Source organism: Giraffa tippelskirchi, chromosome 10, assembly GCF_054371585.1.
Source record: "Giraffa tippelskirchi isolate mGirTip1 chromosome 10, T2T-mGirTip1v1.2.pri, whole genome shotgun sequence".
NCBI classification, from domain to species: domain Eukaryota; kingdom Metazoa; phylum Chordata; class Mammalia; order Artiodactyla; family Giraffidae; genus Giraffa; species Giraffa tippelskirchi.
The window spans coordinates 107,598,248-107,623,244 of NC_137284.1; the positions used below are offsets into that span (position 1 = coordinate 107,598,248).

Genomic DNA, 24,997 nt, shown 5'->3' on the forward strand with positions numbered 1-24,997 from the left:
TGATTTTAAAATTCTGAATGAACTTGAGAGTTGAAGACTTTCTCTCAAGATTTTGAGTCATTGTAGTATAATTAAAGGTAAGAAATTCAGATAGTATTGATATTGGCTCTACTTTCAAAGCAATGCTTTCTATACTCCTTTTATCTAACCCAAAATTCTAATTACTTTAAATAAACAATTGTCAAAATAATTTTCAAATAAATAGTAGCACTATGGAGTATTCTGTTTATGCAGACATGTTCTTTTAAATTCAGCATAAAGTCATTTCCTTGATTTTTTTTAAGTATCTGAGCTTCCCCCCATATGCAAAATTTAATACCTTGAAAGAAAGTTTAATGTAGCAAAATTCAGCTCATTCACTTGTGATGCTGACTGCTCTTAAAGCTTTAGTGCTTTCTGATTTCTAAAAAAAAAAAAGATTAGAAATGAAAATAAGAAGTGACCATTTCTAAGATTTGGCATCAGGCCATGAAAACTGATTTTTTAAAAAAGATACCTGAAGGCCAGCTCTTCAGCTCAAGTTTATAGACAGCTCACATCTCTGACTCTGTCCCCCTGGATCTTCACTCTTGGTATCTCCTTATTAACCAGAGTCCAGATTCAGAGAACTGCCTCTTGCCCTAGAACATTCTCTTCCTGGGAGTTGTAATTCAGTAATCCTCCCAGCTCTTTTAAATCTGTGATGAATCTGACTTTTCCTAACACAGACCCTTTATGGCAATCATCCTCAAAGTTGTCAATACAGTGGAAATTATTTGTAAAGCTTCAAAAATACTGAAGCCTTTCCCCCATCTCCACAAATTAGGATTTAGTCAATCTGGGGGGAGTCATAAGATTTGGACCTTTAAAAAATGCAGGCCTCCCTGCCTTATGTCTGGATGTCCATCCTTTCCATGTCTCTGCCCAATCGAATTAGAAATGGTAAGCAAGTTTCTTTCATATATACTCTTTTATTAATAACTATTGACTGTTTCTATTGATACTTTATTAATCATGGAACTTAGTGTTGAGGAGACTCACTGAGGAAAGAATTTTGTGTTCAGTTAGAGGTAATTGTTGCCGTCTATGGGGTCGCACAGAGTTGGACACGACTGAGGTGACTTTGCAGCAGCAGAGGTAATTGCCATGGTGGGTATGAGAAGCGGGATAGTGACAAGCATAGGTACCACATATTTATAAATCCTGATTTGAGTGTCAATGAGAAATGGGAATATAAGAGCCAAAAGCAAAAAAAGAATAAATTGCTGATTTTTTTTTTCATTTTCCTGGACTAGGCTTTCTTGATCGGTTTCTATTTCAAGATGCAGTTTAACTCAAATGTCTACTCGTCTGTGAAGACTTCCCTAACTGCCTTCCCCTTGACATAGTGGACTGTCCCCACTGTCCACGTTCCTATCACTCCTAAATTCCACACATTTAATATGACTTGTACTGCATTGTGTCCTTTCAGACTGGACCTATGTCTTATTCCATTCCAAATCCACAGTTCCTCCTAACACAGTGCCTAGGAAGTGATAATGCTTAATAATTTTTTAAAATAAAACATGCTTGATTCAACACTGCAGTAAATTCTAGGTGGCACTGTAATTTATTTTTTAAACTAAAAGAAATGGAAGATTTTGTATCCTAACTGTGGAGATGATATAATAAGGAAATGCAGGATCTCTTCAGATTAGATTAATATCATATGTAGAAGAAAAATTTCTTGTTTAAATAATTAAACAAAAATTAACATCATTAACATATCCTAGCTGCCTGTGCTACTGCTGCTAAGTCACTTCAGTCGTGTCCAACTCTGCGACCCCATAGACAGCAGCCCACCAGGTTCCCCCATCCCTGGGATTCTCCAGGCAAGAACACTGGAGTGAGTTGCCATTTCCTTCTCCAATGCATGAAAGGGAAAAGAGAAAGTGAAGTCGCTCAGTCGTGTCCGATTCTTAGCGGCCCCATGGACTGCAGCCTACCAGGCTCCTCTGTCCATGGGATTTTCCAGGCAAGAGTACTGGAGTGGGGTGCCATTGCCTTCTCCATATCCTAGCTAGCTACCTTGATACATTCAGATATGGCTGGTAACCCAATAACTATTGGGAAGCAATATGGCAAAGATGGATATGTCTGTCTCTAAAGGAAGCACTCTCTTTGGCCTAGTTTGGTTTGTGTGGCCCAGATACTATGATGGCCAGTGCTGTGTACGTTCACTGCTGGCCAGGAAGCTGGGAACTCTGATTAGGAGTTCAATTAAAGTCTGGGAGGAGGAGATGCCCATAGGATGGGGAGAGACTCATGTTGTCACTAGATAAGGATATTAGACAAAACATATGACAGCAGTCATGCAATTCATATTACCATAATTGAGACAACTAAATTAGAATCCTGGATCCATTCTTTGCAAACTTTGTAAGATAAGACATGTTATTATTTGAGACTCTTTCTTCTTACCTTTAAAAAAGATATGCCTCCTAGGGTGGTAATTAAAAACAAGAGAAGTAGACAAGTCCACAAACAGAAGGAAATAGTAACAAATGTGACTTAGAAATTGATGTAATAAGCAGGCAAAAAAGTCACTAGGGATATACATGGTTTTAGTAATAAAGGAATCTTGATGTAATGGTCCTATATAGTACAACCACACTAAATAAATGAAGAATACACCTTCTATTCCAGCATGTGGGATATTTCCAAGAACTGACAAAGCATGAACTCCAGGAAGGCAAACATTTTCAATCTGTTTATTTCACTGATGTAACCCAAGCACCTAGAACAATACCTGGCATATATGGGTGCTCAGTATTGGTTAAATGAAAAAAGTGGTCCTAAATGGGGTCACTTGGCAATTCTCAAAAGAATTAGTGATTAAAACCCCTTAATGTGAGAAATCAATATAAAATTTTAAACGGTTTTAAATAATCCATAAATCAATGAAGAATCTATGATGAAAATTTGAGGAAACAATAGAGCAATGATATACTACAAACTGCTTGTGGGATATATTTAAAGCAAATCTAGAAATATGGTTTTTTTTCCTATGTAGTCTAAAATGCACATATTAAACTAAAACTGAATTCAAATATCAATGTCAGGCATATAGACAAAGAACAGCAGAATACCCCATCCCCAAACTGAAGGAAATACAAGCAGAACTTGATGAAATAAAGATATCAAAAAAACCAAAGTTGGTTATTTGAAAAAATTCTTAATGGAGAGGAAAACAAGACATAAAAATTATGAATGGTGAATTACAGAAGCTGCAGAGAGTAGGTGGAGGAGAAGTTATGACAATTTTGTCAATAAATTTGAACACTTAGATAAATGGTTAAATCCCTAGAGAAATGCAATTAATCCAAGAAAAAATAGAAATTAGGAGTAGTCTTATCCCTAGCAAAGAAATCAATAATTTTTAAAGATCACTCTTCAAAGAAAACAATAAATCCAGAGAGTTTTGCAGACTTCTTCTACCAAACATTTAAGGTACAGATAATGTCAATCCTATACAAACACCTAGAGAATAGGAAATAAGAGAACCCCAGTTTTGGGGCAACTATAACGTTAAATAACAAGAGCAGAGTAGGATGAAGGCAGGATGGGAAAATCACAGGTCTATTACATTCATGAACAAAGATACAAACAAGAATCTAGCAATAAACTCAACTTAAGATATAAAAATACTAGTTCACCTGAAATTGACCTATATTTTAATATACCAGTAGGGCTTTTTATAGAGCTTGAGAAGCTGAATGTAAAATTTTCATGGGTGAATAATCAAGACAAATCTGAAGAAGGACATGAAATAATGGCATTTTTCCCTACCATCTAGAAAGATTTACCACATCAGCTATAAAAGTATTAGCACAGGAATATTGAAATTGACTAATAGAATAGATAGCCCCAAACAAGCATGTGCATATATTTAATAAATGAAGCTGACAATTGGTTATCTATATGAAAAACATTATTTCCATACCTCACATCATACATAAAAAAATCCCAGATAGACGGAAAACCTAAAGAGAATGCACTACAAAGTCTAGGAGACAATATAGGATACTATCTTTATGTCCTCAAGTAGGATTTCCTCAAAGAAGGACTTCCTAAAACTCTAAAACTAACTGTAAAAGGAAAGGAGTGAATGATTCACTGTGTTGTGGTTAATAACTTCTGTTCAGCAAAAGACGATAAAACAAGTGTGAAGCAATCCATGATGTGTAGAAGGTATTTTCAATTTGTCTACCTGACAAAAAAGATCAGTATCCAGAATAAAGAAATCCTACAAAGAGTAAAAACATACAAAGAAAAATTGGCCCAAAGCATCACATTTCCTAAAAAAGAAATGCAGATGGCTCATAATCTTTAAAAAAATCCGACCTGTTCATAATCAGAGAAATGCAAAATGAAACCATAATGACAACAATTTATAATTCACAACATTGATTAGATTTTTAAAGTACTGGGAAAAGGGTGGGACAATAGAAAGTCTTTTTCACTCCCTGTGGAGTGTAACTATTTTGGAAATAAATGGTACTACCTGATGAATTTGAGATTGTACATACTGTGACCTAGTTTCTCCACTCCTTAGGTTTATACCCCAGAAAAAAACAAACGTGCAACAGGAGGCATATCTAAGAAGTTCACTGCCAAGTGTTCTCAACAGCAGACAACAGAAGATCACTTGCCCGTGTGTCTGGAGTCAACCGTAGAATGGATAAAGACATTGAGGTATAGTCATCCTGCAGGGTCCCGTTGAATATGTAAAACTGTAAAACAGTTGTAGGCGATACCATGCATGACTCAGGAAATATTGCTAAACCAACAAAAATCTGATTTGTAGAAGAATACATGTGATGTGAATTCATATAGGGAAAAGTTCAGTAACATGTAAAGTTAAACGCATTCTTAAGGGACTAAAGTGTGGTAAAACATAAAGAAAAACAAGTAAATTTTAAGTAAAATTAGTGACAGTCTTTCAGAGGACTGGAGACACAGAAGGGTCTTCAAAGTTGAAGGTTATGTGTTCTTTGAAATTGGGTAGTGGGGGTTATTGCCAAATTCAGACTGAAATTGAAGAAAGTGGAGAAAACCACTAGACCATTCAAGTATGAGCTAAATCAAATTCCTTATGACTATACAATAGAAGTGAGAAATAGATTTAAGGGACTAGATCTGACAGACAGAATGCCTGATGAACTATGGATGGAGGTTCGTAACATTATACGGGAGACAGGAATCAAGACCATCCCCAAGAAAAAGAAATGCAAAAAAGCAAAATGGCTGTCTGAGGAGGCCTTACAAATAACTGTGAAAAGACAGGAAGCGAAAAGCAAAGGAGAAAAGGAAAGATATTCCCATTTGAATACAGAGTCCCAAAGAATAGCAAGGAAAAATAAGAAAGCCTTCCTCAGCGATCAGTGCAAAGATATAGAGGAAAACATAGATTGGGAAAGACTAGAGATCTCTTCAAGAAAATTAGAGATACCAAGGAAACATTTCATGCAAAGATGGGCTCGATAAAGGACAGAAATGGTAGGGACCTAACAGAAGCAGAAGATATTAAGAAGAGGTGGCAAGAATACACAGAAGAACTGTACAAAAAAGATCTTCACAACCCAGATAATCACAATGGTATGATCACTCACCTAGAGCCAGACATCCTGGAATGTGAAGTCAAGTGGGCCTTAGGAAGCATCACTATGAACAAAGCTAGTGGAGGTGATGGAATTCCAGTTGAGCTATTTCAAATCCTGAAAGATGACGCTGTGAAAGTGCTGCACTCAATATGCCAGCAAATCTGGAAAACTCAGCAGTGGCCACAGGACTGGAAAAAGTCAGTTTTCATTCCAATCCCAAAGAAAGGCAACGCCAAAGAATGCTCAAACTTCTGCACAATTGCACTCTTCTCACACGCTAGTAAAGTAATGCTTAAAATTCTCCAAGCCAGGCTTTAGCAATACATGAACCGTGAACTTCCAGATGTTCAAGCTGGTTTTAGAAAAGGCAGAGGAACCCGAGATCAAATTGTCAACATCCGCTGGATCATCAAAAAAGCAAGAGAGTTCCAGAAAAACATCTATTTCTGCTTTATTGACTATGCCAAAGCCTTTGACTGTGTGGATCACAATAAACTGTGGAAAATTCTGAAAGAGATGGGAATACCAGACCACCTGACCTGCCTCTTGAGAAACCCGTATGCGAGTCAAGAAGCAACAGTTAGAACTGGACATGGAACAACAGACTGTTTCCAAACAGGAAAAGGAGTACATCAAGGCTGTATATTGTCACCCTGCTTATTTAACTTATATGCAGAGTACATCATGAGAAACGCTGGGCTGGAGGAAGCACGAGCTGGAATCAAGATTGCCGGGAGAAATATCAATCACCTCAGATATGCAGATGACACCACCCTTATGGCAGAAAGTGAAGAAGAACTAAAAAGCCTCTTGATGAAAGTGAAAGAGGAGAGTGAAAAAGTTGGCTTAAAGCTCAACGTTCAGAAAACTAAGATCATGGCATCTGGTCCTATCACTTCATGGCAGATAGATGGGAAAACAGTGGAAACAGTGGCTGATTTTATTTTTCTGGGCTCTAAAATCACTGCAGATGGTGATTGCAGCCATGAAATTAAAAGACGCTTACTCCTTGGAAGGAAAGTTATGACCAACCTAGAGAGCATATTAAAAAGCAGAGACATTACTTTGCCAACAAAAGTCTGTCTAGTCAAGGCTATGGTTTTTCCATTGGTCATGTGTGGATGTGAGAGTTAGACTATAAAGAAAGCTGAGCGCTGAAGAATTACTGCTTTTGAACTGTGGTGTTGAAGAAGACTCTTGAGAGTCCCTTGGACTGCAAGGAGATCCAACCAGTCCATCCTAAAGGAGATCAATCCTGGGTGTTCACTGGAAGGACTGATGTTGAAGCTGAAACTCTTGTACTTTGGCCACATAGTGTGAAGAGCTGACTCATTGGAAAAGACCCTGATGCTGGGAAAGATTGCGGGCAGGAGGAGAAGGGGACGACAGAGGATGAGATGGCTGGATGGCATTACCGACTCGATGGACATGGGTGTGGGTGGGCTCAGGGAGTTGGTGATGGACAGGGAGGCCTGGCGTGCTGCGATTCATGGGGTCGCAAAGAGTCGGACACGACTGAGCGACTGAACTGAACTGAACTGAGTGTGACTTAACTATAATTATTTATAATATATGGATACTTTATGCATATATTATAATTATTCTCCATTCAATATTAAAAAAACAAATAGACACTCTCAGATACGAATACACATATAAAGAAGCACCCACCATAGATGTGGCAGGTGGTCGAGGGAAAATCCTCAGTTTCTCCAGTAATCATGATTTGTAAATGGTACTTCCCTAGGTGCCTGGCACACGATGGGCCCTCAGTTCAATGTAAAGGGAACAGAGGGAGTAAGGAGACAGGCGTCTCATTTAAAAGGTCAGCAGCAGCCACTTAGGTTGATAAAATCTGTTACCGATCCCAGGTCTAGATGCTCACCACTCAAAACTCAATATCCCAGAGGCAGTTGTTGGAGGAAAGGAAAGTTGCTTTTAATCAGAGAGTCAGCGATCTTGGGAGAAGGAGGACTTATTTCCCCCCAAACCAACTCTGAAGATTGTTCTTGGTCATGAACCTTTTAAGGGGAAAGGAGGAAGTCATCTCAGTTAGTCTTTGAGATAGGGGCCAGAGTCATCCCCGCCACCAACCCACTGCATGCAAGCTTCTCAGCTTCTTGTGATTTTCCTCTAGACATTATGTTGTTCGCACAGTTTGTTCACAAGAGTACTGAAGGGAAAGCTAGGGAAGAGATCTGGTCATCTGTTAATTACTTAGTCTTCATTTCTATTTCTTTGATCTACAGAGAGAATCAACAGGTTAGGCAAAGTATTGTGTGATCAAAAGATTTGAAAAGTGTGCTGGGGCAGAGGTGAGCAGAGCACAGTAGTGTCTGAAATCACGTTTAGTTACAGTGAAGCTTTGCTAACGTGACAAGGCAAAAGGGGTTCTGCTGAAGGTGGTTATAGTATCTGTAAAACAACTGCATCAGACACTGAGACTGTGACTCCGTTGTACTGATCCGTAACTGCTTAAGGCTGCTCTTTTTTGACTCAAGGAGGCCTGGGAGATTGCAGCTTTTCTACAAACGAGAGGCAGGAAACAGGGAGGGGTCTTTGCTTTGTACTTACTTGCAGAGGGTTGGGGCACAGGGTTCTGCTGGGTTCCAAAAACACAGGCTATTAGAAGAAAGGGTTTGCTGACAAGGCTGAAATGAATATATTTTTTTTTTATGTAAATGGAGAAACAGAGGCTTTGAAAGCGGAAGTAACTTGCCCAAGTTCATGCTAGTACTCCGGGCGTGTGTGTGCGTGCTAAGTCACTTCAGTCATGTCCAACTCTTAGTGACCCTATGGACTGCAGCCCGCCAGGCTCCTCTGTCCATGGAGTCTCAGGCGAGAATTCTGGAGTGGGCTGCCACGCCTTCCTCCAGGGGATCTTCCCAACCCAGGGATTGAAGTCCGGTGTCTGATGTCTCCTGCATTGGCAGGCAGTTCTTTATCACTAGTGCCACGTGGGAAGCCCAGTACTCAGTAGTAAATCTGAAATTAGAAACTTGCTCTCCAGGTCCTAGCCCAAGCCACCCCATTCCTTTGGTGTGGTGGAAAGAACTCGGCCTCGGGAACAGTTAATCAGTTTGGAATCCAGACTCTGACACTCAGCTCTACAAGCACAAGCCCGTTACATCTGGAATGCCCAGTTTCCTCCTGGGTAAAATGGGATAAGAGACAATGCCAGTCTCACATGGCTCTTATGTAGATGACATGAGGTATTGTATGTAAAGTTTCTCAGCCTCCCCATCCACTGCCCTTGGCCCTGCTTTCTGCTGGGCTCCAGGCCTCAGTCCTGCTCTCCCTCACTCTCCTCCTCCTTTGGTCAACAGCCCCCGGCTTGCAACCACTAGTGACCCTAGATTTGGCCCTTTGGTCAAATCCTAAATTCCCTTTCATTATGCAGAACAATTTATCTCCTCATTGTCTTACCACCTCCCCCCTTTTTTTATAAAAAACTTGTGGTAAGAATATGTGATCTGCCTTCCTATCAGATTTTAAGAAAACAATCAATATATTGTTGTTAACTGTAGCACAAGTTATACAGCAGTTCTCTAGAACTTTTCATCTTGTTTAACTGAAACTTTGATCCTCTTGGTTAGTAATTCCCCACCTCCCCCTTCCATAAGCCCATGACAACCACCATTCTATTCTTTGTTCTCTTAAATTCAACTATTTTGGATACCTTACTTTAAGTGGAGTCTTGCAATATTCAGCCTATGACTGGCTTATTTCACTCAGCCTAAGGTCTTCAAGTTTCATCAGTGTTGTCACATATAGCAGGATTTCCTTCTTTTAAAAAAAGCCAAATAATATTCTGTTGTATGTTATACCATCTTTTCTAAATCCTTTCATTTGTTGGTAGACATTTAGTTTGTTTTCCCAAGTTGGTTATTATGAATGCAGTGAACGTGGCGGTGCTAGTATCTCTTTGAAAAAAAATCTGATTTCAGTTCTTTTCTGTAACCTTCTTATCTAGGTTATCTATTCCCAGGGGGCTTCACATTCATAATCAAAATTTCTGTTAGGTTATTTTTCCCATCCAGAGGATCAGGAATCTCTTTGAAATGAATTCTGTATCAAGATATCTTAAAAAAAAATAATAACGTCTCCCTCCCTTTCTCTTCCCTTAATCATACCAACAGCCACAGACAAGCAAATCAGGGTGGACTGATCCCTAACCATTCTTAACACGGAAAATCTCTGAGGTTTTCTTTTTGTGCTCTTCCTCCCAGGTGTCTCCCCAACCCTTCCAGAATAATTTTCTTGCTGTTCCTCTTTGCTTTTAGTTGAAAGTAGGAATAATCCATAAGGAAAGAGAAAAAGCTTGAGGGGGCAGGGCAGAGAGGAGAAAATCAATCTCCTGTCAAAACAGTCTGGCTCCACATCTGCCCCTTTCACTCAGCAGTTGCTGAAGTGGGCCTGGCTGTTGAGATGGGATGGGATGGGGGCTCTGCTCAGCATAGCATCTGTCACTCCTAGCAGAGCCATGGCTGCCTTCTGAGCTGAACAGGAAAATGACTTAAGTGATGACAGAAAAATGGCTACCATTCCAAGTAGAATTGCCACCTCAGAATACACAGCACTGTCTTTTCACCTGGCATTTCACAGTGAGCTTGCACTCCCTGAAGAGGCTTATGGTCTGAAGATTTTTGTTTTTGTTGTTTAGTCTCATTCCCGTCCAAATGCCCAGGCATTCACTGACTCTTACAGTTGTCGAGTTTGTGCTGAAAGAAAACCTTGAGTGTGAAAGGCAATGTTATAGACTGTGAAATTGGTTTTGGAAGTGTTACCAAACCAAACCTGGGTCTGCTTGCCCTTGCAGTACAGCCAATCTACTGACATCAGGCTGTGGTGAAGGAAAGTGCGGCATTTATTGAAAGGTGTCAGACAAGGAGTCCCGGACAGCTAATGCTTAAAAAACCTCAACTCCTTGATGGGTTTCAGGGAAGCATTTTTAAAGGCAAGGTGAGGGAGGGGAATCGCAGAGTATGTGATCAACTCATGCACAGCTGTCTGATTGGTTGATGGTGAGGTAACAGGGTGGTGTCCCAGGGGGTTACATTATCAGTCCTCCGGCACCAGCAGGTCTGGGGATTGGGTACTCCATGATCGTCAAGTAGTTAGCTTCCTCTATTTGGTAGAGGTTATAGCATCTGTAAAATAACTCAGAAAATGTGCATCAGATACTGTTATCTACGTATTTCAGAGGAGAACTAAATCAGCAGATACGGGGGAGGGGTCTGTCCCTGAAAGGCCCCATAGGATCCTGCTCAGTTACAGAAAGATAGCATGTTCCTAAGGAAGATTTCAAGAATGACAAGGTTTCTGGCTGAATGTTGAGGAAAAAACACTGGACTTTGACACTAACATTCTGTATGTTACTGGGCAAATTACTTCTCTGAAATTTAGTTTCCTTATCTATAAAATGAGGACATTGAATGGGAACAGTGATTTTTAAGTGATATTCCTAGGACTCTATGGTCAATAAGTTTAGCAGTTTGATTGGGATGGGTTGTGGTATAGTTTTCTTCATGTTTCTTATCCTCGGACTTCCTTGAGCTTTTTTTGATCCATGAGTTTCTAGTAGTCGTCAAATTTGGAAAATTTTGAGCCATTATTTCTTCAAATACATTTTCTGTCCATACCCCTTTATCTATTGTCTCTTTTAGAGACCCCAACTACATACACTTTAGGCTGCCTGTAATTGACCTGCAACTCACTGATTGTTTTTGGTGCGTGTGGGACAAGAGGAAGGGATTCTTTTTACTCTTTGGTTTTCATTTTGTATGTGTGTGCTAAGTCACTTCAGTCGTGTCTGACTCTTTGTGACCCTATGGACTGTAGCCCTCCAGGTTCCTCAGTCCATGGGATTCTCCAGACAAGAATGCTGGAGTGGGTTGCCATTCCTCCAGGGGATCTTCCTGACTGAAGGATCAAACCCTCATCTCCTGTGTCTCCTGCACTGGCAGGTGGATTCTTTACCACTTAGTGCCACATGGGATTTTGGATAATTTTTATTGCTGTGCCTTTAAGTTCACTGATCTTCCCCCTTGAAATGTCTAATCTCCTCTGAATGCCATCCAGTGTATTTTACATCTTAGATATGATAGTTTTCATGCCCTGAAGTTCTAAGTTGGTCTTACATATTTCTGTGTCTCTCCATAACTTTTGGACATACTGGATAAAAAAACAGTTCTAAAAAATGATTTAATGTCCTTCTCTGCTTATTCTACTATCTGTGTTAGTTTGGGATCAGTTTCTATTAATAGATTCATCTTCTCATTATGGGTCATGATTTCTTTCTTCTTTGCATATCTGATAGTCTTTGATTATGTCAAATGTGAATTTTATCCTTTTGGGTGCTGAGCGTTTTTATATTCCTATAAATATCCTTGAACTTTGTTCTGGGATGGAATTAAGTTACTTTGAAACAGATCTTATAGGTCTGCTTTTATGATATTTTTTAGGTGGGTTCAGAACTGTGGTCGGCTAAGACCACTTATTCTCTACTACATAATTTTCCTGGGCACTACCCAATGTGTATGAACTATGTGTTTTTCTCTCTGACTGGCAGAAACAGGCACTATTCACTATCCTTTGTGAGCACTGGACACTGTTCTCTAATCCTTCAAGGTAGTTTGCACCCAGAATTGGGTAGTTTCCTTAAGTGCATATGCTTATCAGTACTGTGCTGAGTACCCAAGGAACCTCTTCAGATCACTCTCTGAGAAGTTGTCCCCTTTTTGGTACTCAGCCTTGCAAGCTCAAGCTCCTTTCATCTCCCTAGACTCTCAATTCAGGGAGTCCATCAGGGTGTATCTGGCTCCCCTATTCATAGGCTGCAGACTGTAAATGCTCTCAAGGCAATAATCAGAGGCAGTGCTAGGGGTCACCTCATTAGTTAGCTATCTCCAGGATCGCTACCCTTCATTGCCTAATATCCAGTGACTTGAAAATCTTTTTTTCACATATTTTTTTGTTGTTGTTGTTATTTCAATAGGAAAGTAAATTCAGTTCTTGTTACTCTATCTTCCGTGGAAGCAAAAGTCTCTAACTGAAAATTATAGCAGAAAGTTTAAGTTAACATAAATAATTATCTTTTTCTATTACTACTAGAAAGAAATCATAAAGATGGGAGACTCAGGGATATCTTGGAGTCCTCATCTTTGAGACCTTAATAAAGAAGACAGGGCGTGAGGGCTATCTGACCTCAATGAGGGTGATCTGACTGTGATATCTGTCACCCCATTGGTCACTAGGGTGATTTGGCTGATCTGGCTGGCTAGGCAAGAGTCCTTTTCCTCCCTCACTGCTCCTATGCGCATCCCTCCAGAAGCTACACACTTAGTTGAAGAGGACAACTTTCACTTGTAGAGTAGAACCAGCCTTTAGTCAAGCCTACATGAGTAGCTGCACTCCCCTGCCAGGATATTCAATCAATCTCTTCAGGTCCATTTGCAGGAAAATGTAGGGTAGTCAGACTTACCAAATTGCAGGCACACCCAAATGAGGTGCTGCATATGGCAGCTTGCCTTTCTTTTAAAAACTAAATAAACAAAAAGGACAAATGGCATTAGTAATGGGTGGTTATTTATTAAGATTTCTCCCTGATGTATGTGACAGAACATAAATTTCAACCTTCAGCAAAAGAAAAGGTAATTTATTGGCTTAATACTTTTCCGGGAAACCCAAGGAGTTGGACCAAGCACATGTCATTCAAGGTTTGAATGCCATTCCAGGTCCACATCTTTTCTTAACTTGAGGGCCAACACAAAAAGAATAAACCTGTCCCCAGCAGAAATAATCAAGGTGGCCATTTGAGTCATGTGAACACCGCTGGATTATTTATTGTTTCTAGAGAAATTATTTAAATTACTTTCTGGTTGTTTAGTTTGGATCTTGTTTCTTAGCCTCTCTACATTCCCCCTTACCCAACTCATCCTCATGATTGATAGTTTTGTGAGAATTACATGCAGTGGGGAAAGGATACTGGGTAGTCAAAATTTTACCTGTGAAATATGAAAAAGTTATATGAGATGATCTTATAAGATTTCCACCTACTCTAAAAATTCATGATTGTGAGGATCAAAACAGGTATAGAAAGAATTTGAAAAATATCAATTATAGGGCTTCAGACAGCACACAATAAATTGATTCCGTTCTTAGGAAGCATTTCTTAAGGTTTTATTGCCTTTCTGAAATTTCTTACTGAAGTATAGTTGATTTACAATTTTGTGTTGATTTCTGCTGTATAGCAAAGTAATTCAGTTATACATATTTATGCATTCTCTTTCATATTCTTTTCCATTATGGTTTATCACAGGATATTGAGTATTGCTCTGCTATACAGTAGGACCTTGTTGTTTATCCTGTTTTTATAATTTTTAAAGTAATACATATTTATCACTGAAAATTTAGATATCTGAGAAAATCTAACCGCCCAAAGAAGACGTCTGATAACGTTTCAGCAAATATCCAAACTGTTAAAGAATTTGATCTATTTGAATTAAAAGAAGGCACACCTGACTAAAGTCTATTGCAAATTCTCTTGGTCTTTCATGTTCATAGACCAAGTTGAATACCACATCTTGGCATTTATGCTCCTAGTAACAGTGAGCAGACTTTTCAGTTAATTATGGCATGTATGCACTTTTGAAGGTCTTATTCCTCTAATCACTTACTACTGGCTGCTCTACATTGTGCTTTAGTCAATAAAAATGCATGTCATTAACATCCAGTCACTGCTGCTCTATCCTGCATTACAAAACTTCATCAAAATGCACAGCTTGTCCTGACATAGTTCTGAAAGGTCTTTATATAAACGAGAATGGTGAGGTGTGGGTTGAATGGAACCCATGGTTAATTTTGTGTTCGTTCTACTCATTCATTCCTGCATGCATCATTCATTTACTCATTTATTCAACAACTTTTAATTGAATTCCTACTATATGCCAGACACTTAGAGGGTAGTAGAGAAATAAATGTGAACAAAACATATACGGTTTCTTTCCTCTCATAGTCTTGAGTTAAATGGGAAATTTGGAAAAAAATAAACAAGTCAGTGAAATAATTAGAAACTATAATAAGTGCTGTGGAGGGAACAAACAATATTGAAAAGTAGAAAATTTAGACCAGATGAGTTTCATCTCTGCTTCAAACCATCCATAGCTCTGCACTGCTTATGTAATGGAGCCAACTCCTCAGCATGGCATTCAAGGTTCTTTACAATATGGCCCCTCCCTGATAGTCCCAGCTTCTCATTGCCCCCAGCACTCAGACACATGCAAATATTCAGTGCTGTCTGGACGTGTATGTAATGCCAAGGAGCTCAGGTTTTGACTTGCCAATAGTGATATAGAATCATTGAGTGGTTCCAAAGTAAAGTAGTGACACAAGCTCATAAGATGTATGCTTTGGATGGTTATTTTTCAGAGTGGAGTGTGCAGGAGGACCTGGTCAGGTGGATGCATGAGAACCTGTTAGGAAGCATCAGCAGGATTTCACAACAGGATAGCATCACCTGAAGTGTCAGTGGGTATAGGAGATCTATGAAATACTGAGTTCAGTTCAGTCACTCAGTCATGTCCGACTCTTTGCGACGCCATGGACTGCAGCACACCAGGCCTCCCTGTCCATCACCAACTCCTGGAGTTTACCCAAACTCATATCCATGGAGTTGGTGATGCCATCCAACCGTCTCATCCTCTGCAACCATCTCATCCTCATTCCCACAAGAGACTCATGCAGATTTGCCTGTGAGTGTCCAGGAATCTCCAGTGGAGGCGTGGGTTGGTGGTGGCCTGCTGCAGGGTTGGGGGCACTGAGTGTAGCAGTACATGCATGGGATCTTTTGAAGGAGGTCACCATTATCTTCATTACCTCCACCATAGTTTGGCCCCAGGTAAATAGCAAAATGATAGGATATGAAAGAGGAACTCCCCAGGTCAGTAGGTGCCCAATATGCTACTGGAGATCAGTGGAGAAATAACTCCAGAAAGAATGAAGGGATGGAGCCAAAGCAAAAACAATACCCAGTTGTGGATGTAACTGGTGATAGAAGCAAGGTCTGATGCTGTAAAGAGCAATATTGCATAGGAACTTGAAATGTTAGGTCCATAAATCAAGGCAAATTGGAAGTGGTCAAACAGGAGATGGCAAGAGTGAACGTTGACATTCTAGGAATCAGAGAACTAAAATGGACTGGAATGGTTGAATTTAACTCAGATGACCATTATATCTACTACTGTGGGCAGGAATCCCTTAGAAGAAATGGAGTAGCCATCATGGTCAACAAAAGAGTCCAAAATGCAGTACTTGGATGCAATCTCAAAGATGACAGAATGATCTCTGTTCGTTTCCAAGGGAAACTATTCAATATCACGGTAATCCAAGCCTATGCCCCAACCAGTAATGCTGAAGAAGCTGAAGTTGAACGGTTCTATGAAGACCTACAAGACCTTTTAGAACTAACACCCAAAAAGATGTCCTTTTCATTATAGGGGACTGGAATGCAAAAGTAGGAAGTCAAGAAACACCTGGAGTAATAGGCAAATTTGGCCTTGGAGTACAGAGTGAAGCAGGGCAAAAGCTAATAGAGTTTTGCCATGAGAGCGCACTGGTCAGAGCAAACACCCTCTTCCAACAACACAAGAGAAGACTACACGTGGACATCACCAGATGGTCAACACCAAAATCAGATTGATTATATTCTTTGCAGCCAAAGATGGAGAAGCTCTATACATTCAGCAAAAACAAGACCGGCAGCAGACTGCGGCTCAGATCATGAACTCCTCATTGCCAAATGCAGACTTAAATTGAAGAAAGTAGGGAAAACCACTAGACCTCAGGTATGACCTAAATCAAATCACTTATGATGATATAGTGGAAGTTAGAAATAGATTTAAGGGACTAGATCTGATAGAGTACCTGATAAACTATGGATGGAGGTTCGTGACATTGTACAGGAGACAAGGATCAAGACCATCCCCATGGAAAAGAAATGCAAAAAAGCAAAATGGCTGTCTGAGGAGGCCTTACAAATAGCTGTGAAAAGACAGGAAGCAAAAAGCAAAGGAGAAAAGGAAAGATATACCCATTTGAATGCAGAGTTCCAAAGAATAGCAAGGAGAGATAAGGAAGCCTTCCTCAGTGATCAGTGCAAAGAAACAGAGGACAACAACAGAATGGGAAAGACTAGAGATCTCTTCAAGAAAATTAGAGATACCAAGGGAATATTTCATGCAAAGACGGGCTCGATAAAGGACAGAAATGGTATGGACCTAACAGAAGCAGAAGATATTAAGAAGAGGTGGCAAGAATACACAGAAGAACTGTACAAAAAAGATCTTCATGACCCTGATAATCATGATGGTGTGATCACTCACCTAGAGCCAGACATCCTGGAATGTGAAGTCAAGTGGGCCTTAGGAAGCATCACTATGAACAAAGCTAGTGGAGGTGATGGAATTCCAGTTGAGCTATTTCAAATCCTGAAAGATGACACTGTGAAAGTTCTGCGCTCAATATGCCAGCAAATTTGGAAAACTCAGCAGTGGCCACAGGACTGGAAAAGGTCAGTTTCCATCCCAATTCCAAAGAAAGGCAATGCCAAAGAATGCTCAAACTACCGCACAATTGCACTCATCTCACACGCTAGTAAAGTAATGCTCAAAATTCTCCAAGCCAGGCTTCAGCAATATGTGAACCGTGAACTTCCAGATGTTCAAGCTGGTTTTAGAAAAGGCAGAGGAACCAGAGATCAAATTGCCAACATCTGCTGGATCATTGAAAAAGCAAGAGAGTACCAGAAAAACATCTATTTCTGCTTTATTGACTATGCCAAAGCCTTTGACTGTGTGGATCACAATAAACTGTGGACAATTCTGAAAGAGATGGGAATACTAGACCACCTGACCTGTCTCTTGAGAAACCTGTATGCAGGTCAGGAAGCAACAGTTAGAACCAGACATGGAACAACAGACTGTTTCCAAACAGGAAAAGGAGTACATCAAGGCTGTATATTGTCACCCTGCTTATTTAACTTATATGCGGAGTACATCATGAGAAACACTGGGCTGGAAGAAACACAAGCTGGAATCAAGATTGCCGGGAGAAATATCAATAACCTCAGATATGCAGATGACACCACCCTTATGGTATAAAGTGAAGAGGAACTAAAAAGCCTCTTGATGAAAGTGAGAGAGTGAAAAAGTTGGCTTAAAGCTCTACATTCAGAATACTAAGATCATGGCATCCCGTCCCATCACTTCATGGCAAATAGATGGGGAAACAAAGGAAACAGTGTCAGACTTTATTTTTCTGGGCTCCAAAATCACTGCAGATGGTGATTGCAGCCATGAAATTAAAAGACGCTTACTGCTCGGAAGGAAAGTTATGACCAACCTAGACGGCATATTAAAAAGCAGAGACATTACTTTGCCAACAAAGGTCCGTCTAGTCAAGGCTATGGTCTTTCCAGTGGTCATGTATGGATGTGAGAGTTGGACTGTGAAGAAAGCTGAGCGCCGAAGAATTGATGCTTTTGAACTGTGGTGCTGGAAAAGACTCTTGAGAGTCCCTTGGACTACAAGGAGATCCAACCAGTCCATCCTAAAGGAGATCAGTCCTGGGTGTTCATTGGAAGGTCTGATGTTGAAGCTGAAACTCCAATACTTTGGCCACCTCATGCGAAGAGTTGACTCATTGGAAAAGACCCTGATGCTGGGAAAGATTGCGGGCAGGAGAAGGGGACAACAGAGGATGAGATGGCTGTATGGCATCACCGACTCGATGTACATGAGTTGGGTAAAATCCAGGAGTTGGTGATGGACAGGGAGGCCTGGCGTGCTGCGATTCATGGGGTTGCAAAGCGTCAGACAGGACTAAGCAACTGAACTGAACTGAAATAGCAGGTAGGGAACACAGCCCTGTCCATCAACAGAAAATTGAATTAAAGATTACTGAGCATGGTGCCACCCATCAGAACAAGACCCAGTATTCCCTTCAATCAGTCTCTCCCATCAGAAAGCTTCCATAAGCCTTTTATCCTTATCCACCAGAGGGAAGACAGACTGAAAACCACAATCACACAAAACTAAACAATCTATACACATGGACCACAGCCTTGTCTAACTCAGTGAAACTATGAACAATGCAGTATAGGGCCACCCAAGACGGACGGGTCATGGTGGAGAGTTCTGACAAAAAGTCGTCCACTGGAGAAGGGAGTGGCAAACCACCTCAGTATTCTTGCCTTGAGAATTTCATGAACAGTATGAGATACTGAAGAGATCCATTTTATAAGACCTGGCTGTGAGGGCCAGGAGGAAATAGCAAATGATTCCTACCCTCCTGACCTTGAAGAGCTTGGTAAGCTGCCAGCTGAGGTAGTAAAAGTAGCAGTAAAGCGGTGTTAAGGTAATAACACTACTTTAATCAATATATAGATTCTTCCAGAGAAACTTGGAAATAATTTCTTCCTCTGGGGCTCATCAGAATCTTACAAGAAAAGTACCCAGGCTTCTTGCCGATGGTATTCTCACATCAAAAGACACAGCAGGAAAGGTTATTTTATAAGCCTCTAACCTGGAGTCTCACAAGGGTGGTCTGTAGCCTGTATCTACTTACAGACCAATGAGCTATCTTCTTAAAACATGGGAAGTTCCCCATGACATTTCTGATTTCCAGCTTCTCTTATTTAAAAATGAGATCTGCTAACATTTTCATGACAACTATTGACTGGAAATGAGGGGTGACCCTCTCCTTCCAAAGACTCCAGTTCACCAGGGGCCTCACCACTCCCTAATGTCCATCTGGAAAGTTGGAAAGTTCTCAGTGACTGCTCTGCACATAGTCTCTTGTGCAGTATGTGCAGGGACTTCTCAGTCTGAGACGCCAGGGCACGTGGGTGAAGTTGTAAACACAGTCATCCTTCTCTGGTCCAGGAAGCTTGGACTGTCTCCCCGCTCCCTTTTCTCTGCCCCTCTGCTGGCCCTGGAGTGTCCCATGCCACGGCTGCTTTCCCCACTCCTAGGTCTCTCCCCCAGCAGCGTGCGCCAGTGCCTTCATGGGGTCAAACCCAACACTCCACCTTGTAGCAAGGAGTCCTACAGGTGAACTGTAGTCCATCCATTATTTAAGCTCTGTTGGCAATAACATTTTCAGTGATTTTCATAGGAACAATTATAAAGCACTTAGTCTGGATATATGACTCCTTCAGTGATGCTCAGGGTAGACATTATTATTCCCATGTTACAGATGTGGAAACAGAGGTACAGAGAAGCACCTTGGACAAGGTTGCACCATGGGTGATTAGGAAGAGAGAAGAATCTAGGTTAAATCCTTAGCATCTACTCTTGAAGAATTTCTTGACTGATAATTTATTTTTAAATAAAAATCATTCCTATGTCATCTATTTTTTAAAACTTGAGTATGATGCATATTTGGAATTACCTTTAAGCAGCCACATCTATTTGGAGTTGCTGATTGACTCTAGATACGTGCCATATGCTTTCCTGTCCTGCCTCTTTGTGCTTGGATTTCTCCTGTGTGGGCTGTGGGTCACTCCTTCTTTTTGCCCATGTGAATCCATGCTCTGGAAGCTTCCAGTTGCAATATGCATATACCTCTTTTAAATATTTTTAATTTAATTTTTTTAATTGAAGCATAGTTGATTTAGAATGTTGTGTTACTTTCAGGTCTAAAGCAAAGTGATTCAGGTATATGTTCATACATATATATTGTTGTTGTTGTTCTGTCACCAAGTCATGTCTGACTCTTTGCAACCCACATGGACTGCAGCACACCAGGCCTCTCTGTCCCTCACCATCTCCCAGAGTTTGCCCAAGTCCACATTTTGTCAGAACTCTCCACTATGACCTGTGTGTCTTGGGTGGCCCTGCATGGCATGGCTCATAGTTTCATTGAGTTATACAAGCCCCTTTGCCATGACAAGGCAGTGATCCATGAAGGGGATACACATATATGTATATGTCTATACATATATGTTCTTTTCACATTATTTTCCTTTGTAGGTTATTATAAAATATTGAGTATTATTCCCTTTGCTATATAGTAGGTCCTTATTGGTTATCTGTTTTAGTAGTGTGTATATATTAACCCCAATCTCCTAATTTATCCCTCTCCTTTTCTTTCCCCTTCGGTAACCAAAAGTTTATTTTCTGTGTCTTGGTCTATTTCTGTTTTGCATGTAAGTCATTTGTATCATTTTTTTAGATTCCACATATGAGCAATATCGTATGATATTTGTCTATTTCTTTCTGACTTATTTCACTTAGTATGATAATTTCTAGGTCCATACATGTTGCTGAATATACCTCTTATGGGTGGCATGGACATACTTTCTGAGGCAGTCTTGATTTCAAATATTTGTTTCTATTGCTATACTTTCTCAGAGCTTGTGTCCAGGCCGCAGAGTCTTAATTCAAAATATATGACCATGTTGTGTATACAGTCCTTCTAATCTCTACTTGAAGTTTTTTTTTTTTAATTGCCTGTGAGTCTCCCTTATGAGACAGTGAGGGCCTACAGGTATAAATCACATCTTACTCATGTGCATGCTCCAGTCTGGGTTAATTGATAAAGAGCGTTGCATGGCATGAGAAGAGTTTGCCTTGTATCCATCTAGATGTCAGTTTTATGTCCTTTTCTTTACTTAATAGTGTGTTCAGATTCATTTTTCTCTCTCCTTATCAAACCAGCTTATTGGGAGAACGAAATGGCAACCCACTCCAGTATTCTTGCCCGGGAAATCCCATGAGCAGAGAAGCCTGGCAGGCTATAGTCCATGGAGTTGCAAAAGAGTGGGACATGACTTATCGATTAAACAACAAACTCATTAGCTACTCCAAACCAGCTTGGTCGAAATGATAGAAACTCACTCTGAGGCATCAGAGACTAATAGCAATTTTGTGTGGTAGTTTGTTTTCAATTGGCATCAAAGACTTCATCCAGAAGCATCCACAAAAAAAAGGTCGGTGACCAAAATCCCATGTGTGTGAGGGCAAGTACATATTGAAATGGACAGGATGGTAGGTTTGGAGCAGAGGTTTTGAACCAGGGATGATTTTCCCCTTTTTCTCCCCACTCAAAGAAATGTCTGGAGATATTCTTGGTTGTCTTAACTTGGGGAGGGATGCTCTACTAGCATCTATGGGTAGAAGTGAGGGATCCTACAGTTCACAAGACAGCCCCCAGAACAGAGAATTTTCCAGCCCTACATGTCAATAGTACTAAAGATGAAAAATTCAGATTGAGATGGTTTCCTATTGCAGCTGCAACAAATTTTCCCAAACACAGTGGCTTAAAACAGCACAAATTTATTACAGTTCTAGAGGTCAGAAGTCTGAATGGGTCTCACTGGGCTAAAAATCAAGGGGTCAGCAGGGCTATGTTCCTTCTGGAGTTTCTAAAGGAGAATACATGTCCTTGCTTTTTCCAGCTTCTAGAGGCCACTCAGATTTGTTGACTTGTTCCTCCTGCCCTCCTTCAAAGCCAGCAATGTCAGGCCAAGTTCTCTGGGGCCATGCCTTGACCCTTTTCCACTTTCACTTAAGGGCCTCTTTCACTTCAGACCCCTGATTATGCTGGGTCTATCCATATAAACCGGGATAATTTCCCTATTTTCAAGTCATGTGATTAGCAAGCCTAATTGCACCTACAACCTTAATTCCCCTTTGCTCTATAATCCAACATACTCCTAAATTTGGAGATTAGGATGTGGGCATTTTTGGAGGCCATCATTCTGCCTACCACAGAGGTCTGTCCTTGTCCTACAAGTGTTGGCACTACACAATCCTAAATCAAATTCATTTACTGGCTTTATCAAAACGAGTTTGCAAGTCATTTAAGTAATGCCCAAATACGATGATATGATTTTGAAATAATTAAGTGTCGACTGATCAAGATACATAATTGATTTCATTCCCCTTCAGTTATAGTTACTTACTGACCAAGGCCTGCAAAATGACCTCCGATGGCTTTGTTTCCTGAACTATAAGACTTGTTAAGGGCTCTGGACTCAACCACACTGGCCTCCCAGTGTCACTACCTGATAAGAGGTTTATACATGAGGATCAATAGCCAAATGGAAATCAATATGCCTTTTCATTAAGTGCCAGATGCAACAACTCCCAGTATAAAGAGAGGAATCCCAGAGACTTCACTCCCCTTCCCTGAAAATGTAAGATATCAGCCTAAATCTCCTATCCAGTTATAGGCAGAGTGCAGGTGGATGAGAAAGAATCTGAGATGGGCCTGCCCAGAGGTGGAGGTCCTGCTGAAGGGAGCAAGACAGTGTGCATCAGGACCAATCATCGTCTGCTCCCACAAGTCAACCTAAAAAATGAGGTTAAAGAAAAAGCTACCATGAGTTTAGGTGGACTATTGGAGAGTTGCACTACCCTTAGGAGACATATTGGAATTCAGGGGGCTTCAGCAAAAAGATTGGGGTTACCAATAGTGAACAGAATGGGCAGTGGAGAGAGTACTGGTATTGGAATCAGAAGTTTCAGTGTGCTGGTGCCGGCTCAGCTCTGCCTGGAAAGTCTGCCTTGCATAGCCTTCCAGGACTTAAGCCACTGCCTGCTGCTGTCCTACAGCCTGGTGTTCCAGCCCCCTTCAAGCAGGGCAGGTGCATGCAAATTATTACTATTCTATTATTACTGTTACTTTCCCTACAGAAAATGCACCAGTGGATCGGTGGTCATTACTTAAAGAACACAGTAGGAACATAGCTCTAATTTCAGGCACTCTGTAGCTTTTGATAGTCAGACCCGAATGCCTGGCATGTCACAGAGACTGTAGTCCTGTTGTTTCCTGAGTTGCATGTGAGCCCAGAGGAACATTCTGTTTTGGAGCCAGCAATATGATTTATTTGAAAGTCTATAATGAACACGTGCTTCAAATGAAAGAATCAGGATGGTACTGCCAGGGCTCAGCCTATTACGCTAATGCTCTGCAGGGAGGTAGCTTGAAATTGCTTGTATGAAGGGAATGGAACACAGAGTGGAGAACGGAAGCCTGCAGGCAGCCAGAGGTCCCCTATTTCTTCACCTTCAATTTACAAGCGTCTGGGATGCCAGCTGCAGTTGGCAGAGTGGTGACGCTGGTGCTGGCCTGGCGGGCTGGCTGGGCTGGAGAAGTGCCTTCCTTGCATCTCACAGTCTTCCCAAACTCGCTTTTGCTGGCTCCCTTTCTTCTCTTTGGGTGAGAATTGGGGAAGAAGAACAGAACCCAGTGTCCCCACAGTGCCAGGGTGAAGCAGGTCACACTTCTGGTGGCAGATGGAATGGCTGTGCCCCGCTGGCACTAGCACATACATGCCATCAACCTGGAGAAAGATCCAGGGGATCTGGGTGGACACTGGCCTCACAATCTAGATGGATGACCTTTTGGGCAACATAAAAATCATTCTATCAAGTGAGTGAATGACCTGGAGATGATGGCATTGTATATGCTAGTGCCAGCAGGGCACAGCCATTCCATCTGTCACCAGAAGTGTGACTTCTTCACTCTGGCACTGTGGGGATGCTGGGTTCTGTTCTTTCCTGACTCTCAACTGGGGACCTCAGAAGATGCTGATATTGCCATTTGCAGTGTATCTTGCTCCTTGAAGTCTCAGCAAAAACCCAAAGCCTCATGTGCACCCATCAGCCCTCCCTGGACTATATGGGAGTATATTCATCTACAGCCACTGACAAATTACTACAAACCTAGTGACTGAAAACTATACATGGTTCTAGAAGTCAGAAATCCAAAACCAAGAGGTCAGCAGGGCTGTGTCCCTTCTGGAGGCTTCAGGAAGAGTCTGTTACCTTCCCTTTTTCAAAATCTAGAAGCCACCTGTACTCCACTCCATTCCAACTTCTTGCTTCTGTAATCACATCTCATGCTACCGACTCTGAGTCTCCCACGTCTCTCTTGTCAGAACCTTGTGATTACATCGGGCATAATCTCCCCATCCTGAGATCCTTAACTTAATCATATCTGCAAAGTTCCCTCCACTGTAAGGTAAAAGATTCTGAGACTGAGAGCCAAACGTCTTTTGGGAGGAGGGCTGGCTATTTCTCAACCTACTAGTATAGGAGAACCACAGTTGGTGGTGTGGGATGGGGAGACCACATCCAACCTTTGCCCCATCCAGCCTAGCAGTGCCTTCAGGGTGGTGGCACTAGATCCCAGGTCAAAGGGCAGCTCTGGACTCCACCTGCAAGGATAGGCGTACCCCAGCCACTGCCCATAACCTCTCTCCTGATGCTGCTCATCTTCCCGCCACTTGCAAGTGACCTTGCAGCTCCTTCCCTCCTTGCTCACTTTTTCTTCATCACTAGAGCTATCAAGTTGTGCCATTTCCCTCTTTC

At 41.1% G+C, this 24,997-nt stretch overlaps 1 protein-coding gene across 2 annotated transcripts in view; it reads left to right on the forward strand.

Moving 5' to 3' along the window:
- DPY19L1 (dpy-19 like C-mannosyltransferase 1) overlaps nucleotides 1-24,997 on the forward strand; it is a 236,060-nt gene that overhangs the window by 112,221 nt on the left and 98,842 nt on the right. For both annotated transcript variants that reach the window (XR_014066788.1, XR_014066787.1), the window contains one exon: nucleotides 4,574-4,713. The gene's annotated coding sequence lies outside the window, so the exon portion shown is untranslated. The remainder of the gene's footprint in view (nucleotides 1-4,573; nucleotides 4,714-24,997) is intronic.